The following is a 7536-nucleotide window of genomic DNA, read 5'->3' as shown; positions in this document are numbered from 1 at the left end:
AATTCCTGTCAAAATGGCTAGTTTGACTACCTTCGCAACTACGATTGCTAAGGTTGCGACCATAAAAATTGGCAGAAATGTCACAGAAGCAAGGCTTCAATTTTCTCCTAATTTTGTGATCGAGCCCATGCACCGCAACCGCGATTTTTAAAATTTTGATAAAGTATGAAAAACTTTAAAAACAAATATTCTTATCTTTATTCCCATATCATATGCAATTCATATTGATGTATGAATGGATGGATTAACAATAAAATCATCATATTGATCCATATTCAAATCCATTCAACAATTTTCACAATCGAACGATCTCACAAAGCATAATCAATAGAGACAATTTCCATCAAACATACCTAGTTCCCTTTTAATAAAATTTAATCTATCTTCACTAAGGGGTTTGGTGAATATGTCAGCAAGTTGATTATTTGTGTCAATGAACTCTAACACTACATCATCATTTTGGACATGATCTTTCAAAAAGTGATATCTAATATCTTTGTGCTTACTCCTAGAATGTTGAATGGGGTTCTTAGACAAGTTTATTACACTAGCATTATCACATTTAATTGGAATATGACTAAATACTTGGCCCTGATCCTTAAGTTGTTGTTTTATCTATAGGATTTGGGTACAACAACATCCTGCCACAATGTATTTCGCTTCGGCGGTGGATAAGAAAACTGAGACTTACTTCTTACTAAATCAAGATACTAAACATTCACCTAAAAAATGGCAAGTTCCAGAAGTGGTCTTTCTATCTAAGAGACTACCTATATAGTCGGCATCGAAGAAGCCAACTATGTCAAGTAAAGTATTCTTAGGATACCAAAGACCTAGATGCATGGTTCTTTGCAAGTATTTTAAAATTCTTTTAACGACATGCAAATGAGACTCTTTAGGACTAGATTGAAAATGAGCATACAAACAAATATTAAATATAATATCAGGTCTAAAAGCCGTGAGGTAGATCAATATTCAACAACTCTCTTTACATAGAAATTCGTGCTAGCTCATATATGCCTTAAAAAATTCTAATTCTATAATGATAAGGAAGCAAATAACAATAAGACTAAGAATAGAACTCCTAAACTAAAAAAATAACTTAAAACAAGACTCCTAACTATTAAAAGACTCCTTTAAATGAGCAAATACTCTTAAAATTCATCTAACCCTAACCCATATAATAAATATGACATTTAGGCTTATATAACATGTAATAAGCTGTCATTCTTGAGTATTGGACTCCAATTAGTTTGACTTGTTTATTTTGGGCCTATTTTGACTTGTTCATGTCTCCATATATTGAATTAAGTTGATAAGAGTATCTTGAGGCCTATTGTCTTAATTAAACCAAATCTCACTTGGACTTTAGATCTCCAATCCAAGCTTCAACTTTTGCTTCACGAACACTCTTAAAGCATCCTTGAACTTCTTTATGCGAGCTCTAGTCATTGGTCCATCATATTCAAGTGGCTCGTGTACAAGTCTAGTTGGATTAGGATTCCTAGTTGGAGTAGGACTCCTAACTTGAGTAGGATTCTTGGTCGGAGTAGGTCTCCTAGCTGAATCAAGATTTCCACCTTCACTTGAACTCCTAATATCATCATGACTCTTTTTTGGATTAGGATTCCTAGTAGAATTAGGATTCCTTGTTAAAGTAGGATTCCTTGAGCAAGTAGGATTTCCATAATTAAGATTTCTTGTTAAAGTAGAATTCCTTGTGCTACATGGTTCTCATCACCCTTGGAGGAGCCTTCTCTAAATTAGTGTCTTGAGTTGTATTCACATGAAAATAGTTATGAGTCTACTTGTGGATAACTAATCCACCTTCCTTAATTTTGTTCTTTCCTTTCCTTTGCATAGAATTAGAATTTTGCCTTGAAAAAATATCTCCTTGTACATTGTGTTAACCAATAGACACATTATGTGATTACACTTCTTACCTAATTAGGGCCTCAGATCTTGAGCTAGATTTTCTAAGAGTTAATGGCGATTCTATAGGGCTTTCCTTTTTTTTTCTGCAAGGTCAATGTTGGGCATGGATCTAGGGACAATACTGTCGACTCGTCAGTTGCAGGTGATTCCTCCGACATCTCTCTATGGTGGTTGGCCATACTTTCCTCCATACTCCTTTTGTTAGGGCACATGACCTGGCTATGTCCAACGATTCTGCAATCGAAACACACCTAAGGGTAGTCTTTTGTATTCAACTTTTTACGTGAAACCACTGAGATTTAGACTGGTGACCAAAGGTTTATTCAAGTTAAGTTCAACTGCGATGCGCAAACCACCCTCTATTTGCTAGTTGAGTATTCATATCAACTCTGATTGTCTTCCCAACCATGTTGCCAACCGTCTCTAAAAATTTGCTCATGGTAGTACTGCCTTAGCATCCTTAGAAGTCTAACCTAAGCCACCATTGAGGAAACCACTGCATTTGTTGCCCGAAATTCAGGAGTCCATTGTTGTACAGTTAAGTATTGGCCAAGAATGGTCTAAAGGCCATCCAACATTACATGTTCCAAATCCTCCTTAAGTGTCAGTTTAGCCAAGAAAAATCCATTGTCAAGATCAATAACTTTGTAATGACCTTGCAGCTTCCAGTTAGTTATGATTCCATTGCATAACATTTTATAACCCAAAGGTCTACCCCATAATTTAACTAGAACGAAGTTCTACGAGGGTTGTTTAATTCAGTTACGAAACTCATATGAATAACATGATGCTAGGACTAGAAGGCTCCAAATGGATTGTAATCACTTTCTTAAAATCAATATCAAAACTTGTATCAAAATACATTTCATCTGGGTTCACTAGAAGGCTTTCTTTGTGGGTTTTTAGGGCATTAACCTCCATATCCATATCTTGCTGGTGCTCAATATTCTGATGAATCCATATCTGAATTCTCCATACTGATATTACTATAAAAGTCGACTTTCATGGTAGGGCGATCTTCGTCAGACAGGAAAGAAGAGTTCTCCTCAAGAGAGTTTTCCATCGCTAGATCACGTTGAGTTTTTTGAATACATATACATATGTCTAACCCCTTCTATGTTATTCTCATTATTCAATCACTTTTTGTATATAAAGTATTTAAATACATATTATTCATTCAACTATTAATGTCATATATATATATATATATATGTATATATATATATATGTATATATTAATCCATCATCTCCCTTATATGGGCATAAAGATTATTTTATGCAAAAATTGTATGGCAAAATACATTTTAAAGCTTTTTAGAATTTTTAATTTATTTTATTGAGTTTTTTAATTTTAATTTTTATTATATTTTTTATTTTTTTCATTAAAGTTTTAATAGTTCTTAATAAAAAAATAAAAATACAAGAACTCATTAAAATAAATAAAAATCTCACAATATATATATATATAATAAAACCAAAAGTAAAAACACAAACTCAATAGAATTTCTTAATAATGAATGGATGGATCATGCAACCCTAATTTGAGACTTGGCAGAAAGAAATATGAAGTCTTGCCTGTTAATAACTAGACTTTGCATATGTTGAAGAATAGAGAGAAGAAAATAGACTTTTGGATGATGCATCTGCAGATAATTAGGCACTAGGTATAAATAAAAGCAACATAATGCTAGTCAATGTATATGAACTTCTTGTATGAATTAATATATGGAAAGATAAAGTAATATCAAGTGTGAGTTCTCATTGCAAAACTGTGGAGAGGAATGAGTTACAATGAAACCATATAAATAAAATCCCTATAAGAAATATACATAGCTGAAGGGGAAAAATATGAACAAGAAAGATTTTCTCAAAACATGATTCTGAGCTACATGTTTTCCTTCCTTTATCAATAGCAGCAACAGCAGGAACAAAAAGAAATCTCTAACTAAATGTAAGCTCCAAGCAGCAACAGCAGGAATAAAAAGAAATCTCTAACTAAATGTAAGCTCCAAATTTACAGAGTGCAAGTTCCAAATAAAGCATATGCACTGATGGGCTACTGATGCAACCTACACCTAAGGCAGTGAACCTATCGATGCGGCCTAGCATTAATGAGTATTAAGGTCGTATCCCTGGAGATCGGGTGAACCTAGAGTTACTACTGTTCGCTATATTATCTAGTCTGAAATAGGGTGTGAGAAGTCTAAACTAACTAACTAATGACTATGAATGCAAATAAATAAATGAACAACTAACAATCGAAAGACAACTGTAACAAGAGAAACAAACCCAAAGGGGACCTAAGTGATGGAATTCTAAAGGTTGATTTTATAATTATCAATCTTGTTTACCCGTGCCTAAATCCTAAACCGAACTCGGTTCCTCTCTCGAGCTCACTGAGTTCCTAAACTTGCACTAACCTAATGGAATCTCTTCCTATCAGATTATTACAGATTAGCATTAAACGTGATTTAGAACTATTAAGAGTTGTTAATTCTTAATCCGACGAGTAAATTAACCTTATCTCTAAGTGTTAACTGCTAGTTCTTACTATTCAAATTTCAGTTGTAACAAGCATTTCTCAATGTCAAGAAACAACCTAAAAGAAAATTAATTCAACGTCTCAAATTAACTGAATCAAACTTTATTAATGAATAGTAAGAAGATTACAAGAATGGCAAATACAAATCTAACAATTAAGCACAATCTATCAACAAAGGTAAACCCCAATGGGTTCGGCAGCCCTAGCTACTCATAATGAAAGAAACAAATACAAAAGAAAATAAATAACAGAAAAGGAAATGGAACATGTAACCCCTCTTCTCTTGAATCGGAGAGGAAATGTTGCAAGCACCAACTCTGAAACCAGCCTCAAGTATGGATCTTGGATGTCTCGATCGATCGTCTGGAACCTTCAATCTTTGCTTGAATCTCCCAAATCAATCCTTTGAAATGATGTTTGGTCTCCTAAAATGTCAAGAACAGAGGTGTAGAAGTAAAGGGTCGCGCGCGTGGAGGAGTCTAGAAGTCAGAAGTAGAACCCTGTTTCGTTATACGTGCGCCTATTTATAGGGAGGCCGTGCCACGACCCGTGCAAAAGCCTCAAAATGCACGCCAACAAGGAATCGAATCCGACGAACATCTAATATGCGTAAATCATCAAAATAGCTTGGTTTCTGCTCGAAAATCAATCAATTTCCCATCAAGGAGTCCGAAAACCTGAAAAGCTCATAAACATACCAAAGTGCGATCAAACAGGAATAAATATGACTCAAATACAGGAATAAATGATTGATAAACAGTCGATAAATATGCATAGAGTCATCTATATCAAACTACCCCACACTTAAGCGTTTGCTTATCCTCAAGCAATCAACAACTCAGTCCTCAAACAGATACCAAATAACTCAATCAAATATATTGCAGGAAGTTAGCTCAAAACAAATCTCAAAACTCCGTAACGAATTTTCTTAAAATCCTCAAATCACTAAATTCTTGAGAAAGAGAACAAAGTTAATAAAGCTGCTAAAATTAAAATGATAAACCATCCAAACTGAGAATTTGAGAACCATACCTCACAAGATGTCGCTCAAAACACACAAGTGTATATAGGTGAAAGAAGATCGCCAAGCTCTCAACGCAAAAATACAGAAAAAAGTGCTTACCATAAGCTTGCTTATAGATCTAATCTCCACTACTGTGAAATAATCAAAAATCATGATCAAAGGGTCTTAAGCCAGGTTGTAATGACGTTAAGGTAGGGTATGGAGAAATATGAAAAGTAGGCTAAAAGTTGCTGAAAAATTATGCAAGTAATTCAAGAAAATAGCCAAGGACCAAATGTTGTACCAAAAATGAATACTAAGTTGCTCCAACAATAAGATGATGCTTGAAATAAACTAAAAGGATCTTTATTTTATTGCTTTTGTTGATTGGTCATTGTTTGGATTGTCGGTTTCAGGTAGTTTATGACCAGGAGCTCTAACCCTGATCCCATAAACCCTTATCTGACCCGGAGCGTTCTCTCAGATTATTGAGACGAAGTTTGCAGACAGTTGAGGAGGAGGTCGGAGTTATAGTTCAGGTTCATAGAGCTAACTTGATGGAGAACCACAACCCCCAGGCCGATGACGATCAGAGGACGATGTACGAGTTTGCTAGACCATCTTAGGATGGGACGCAAACTAGTATAGTCAGATCTCCTGTAGCGGCCAACAATTTTGAGATAAAGGCCAATGTTATCTAGATGATCCAGCAGAGCGTGCAGTTCGGAGAATTGCCCAGCGAGGATCCCAATGCACATATTGCTAACTTTTTGGAGATTTGTGACACATTCAAGATAAATGGAACAACCGATGACGCCATTCGGCTGAGATTGTTTCCATTTTCCTTGAGAGACAGAGCAAAGAGATGGTTACAATCTCTTCCATAGCAGACGATTACTACCTGGACGGCGTTGGCTGAAAAATTTCTCCATAAGTATTTTCCTCCCGTTAAAACTGCTAAACTTAAAAATGACATATCTTCTTTTGTGCAGTTTGATGATGAGAGCATGTACGATGCATGAGAGAGGTTTAAGGATCTTTGAGATACTGCCCACATCACGGATTGCCAGTGTGAATGTAGGTTTAGACCTTCTACAGCGGGTTGAACCTTGCGATGAGGCAGATGGTGGATGCTACAACAGGTGGGGCGCTAAATAGTAAGACACCCGAGCAAGCTTAGAACTTGAAATGCCCATGAACAATTATCAGTGGCAATCCTCTAGGAGCCAACCAGGAAGACAGGGAGTGGTCAACCAAGTGGATTCTATAGCAGCCTTGGCAGCTCAGGTGGAGCTTCTAGCCAAGAAGATTGACCAACTCGGATGCCGGTTCATGCGTGACGTTGGTACGTGAGTTTTATGGTGGCCCGCACTCGGTGCAAACATCACGGGGAGGTATGTTTGCTTCATCTTCTTCTACTTTTCCATCTGTTTCTGATGTGTCTTTTGATGTTGAGCAGGTTGATTATATGGAGAATGCTTCAAGGTAGTAGAACAACCCTTACAGCAACACATACAACCCTAGGTGGCGCAATCATCCCAACTTCGGTTGGAGGAACAATAATGCCCAGGGTCCACCAGGTTTTCAGAGACTTCATTGACCACACCAATGTGACCGGTGGCTGTACAAGCTCCTCCTCCACCAGAAAAGCAGTCAAATTTAGAGGAGCTTATGATGAAGTTTGTGATGTCTGCAGAGATGAGATTCTAGCAGACTAATAGTGCAGTTAGGAATCAGCAGGCTTCAATTCAGAACTTTTAGACTCATATGGCCAGATTTCTAAGATGCTTTCAGAGAGACCCTCAGGATCGCTCCCCAGCACTACAGAGTCAAAGCCGAGGGAGCATTGCAAGGCTATCAACTTACGATTAGGTAAGCAATTGTCTGGTTCTTTGCCTTTAGCTGATAAGGATGATATGATTGTGCAGGATGAGCCAGCCAAGGAAGGACTAGAGCCTGAGGTGGTGGAGATTGAGAGGAAGAAAAAAGACAGGCAAAAGAGCCCTGTGTGGGAGTATCAGCCCCCGGTTCCATATCCTACGAGGTTGAGGCAAGA

At 36.8% G+C, this 7536-nt stretch overlaps 1 non-coding gene across 1 annotated transcript; it reads right to left on the bottom strand.

The window, feature by feature from the left end:
• Positions 1–6439: 6439 nt before the first annotated feature.
• On the bottom strand, positions 6440–6545 carry LOC112536091. The gene has a single exon (XR_003080157.1). It is a non-coding gene; the product is annotated as a small nucleolar RNA R71 (small nucleolar RNA).
• Between the last annotated feature and the right edge of the window lie 991 nt (positions 6546–7536).

This window comes from Ricinus communis, chromosome 7, assembly GCF_019578655.1.
Source record: "Ricinus communis isolate WT05 ecotype wild-type chromosome 7, ASM1957865v1, whole genome shotgun sequence".
Taxonomy (NCBI): domain Eukaryota; kingdom Viridiplantae; phylum Streptophyta; class Magnoliopsida; order Malpighiales; family Euphorbiaceae; genus Ricinus; species Ricinus communis.
Note: the sequence above shows the minus strand (reverse complement) of the source record. Positions and strands in the feature narration are given on the sequence as shown.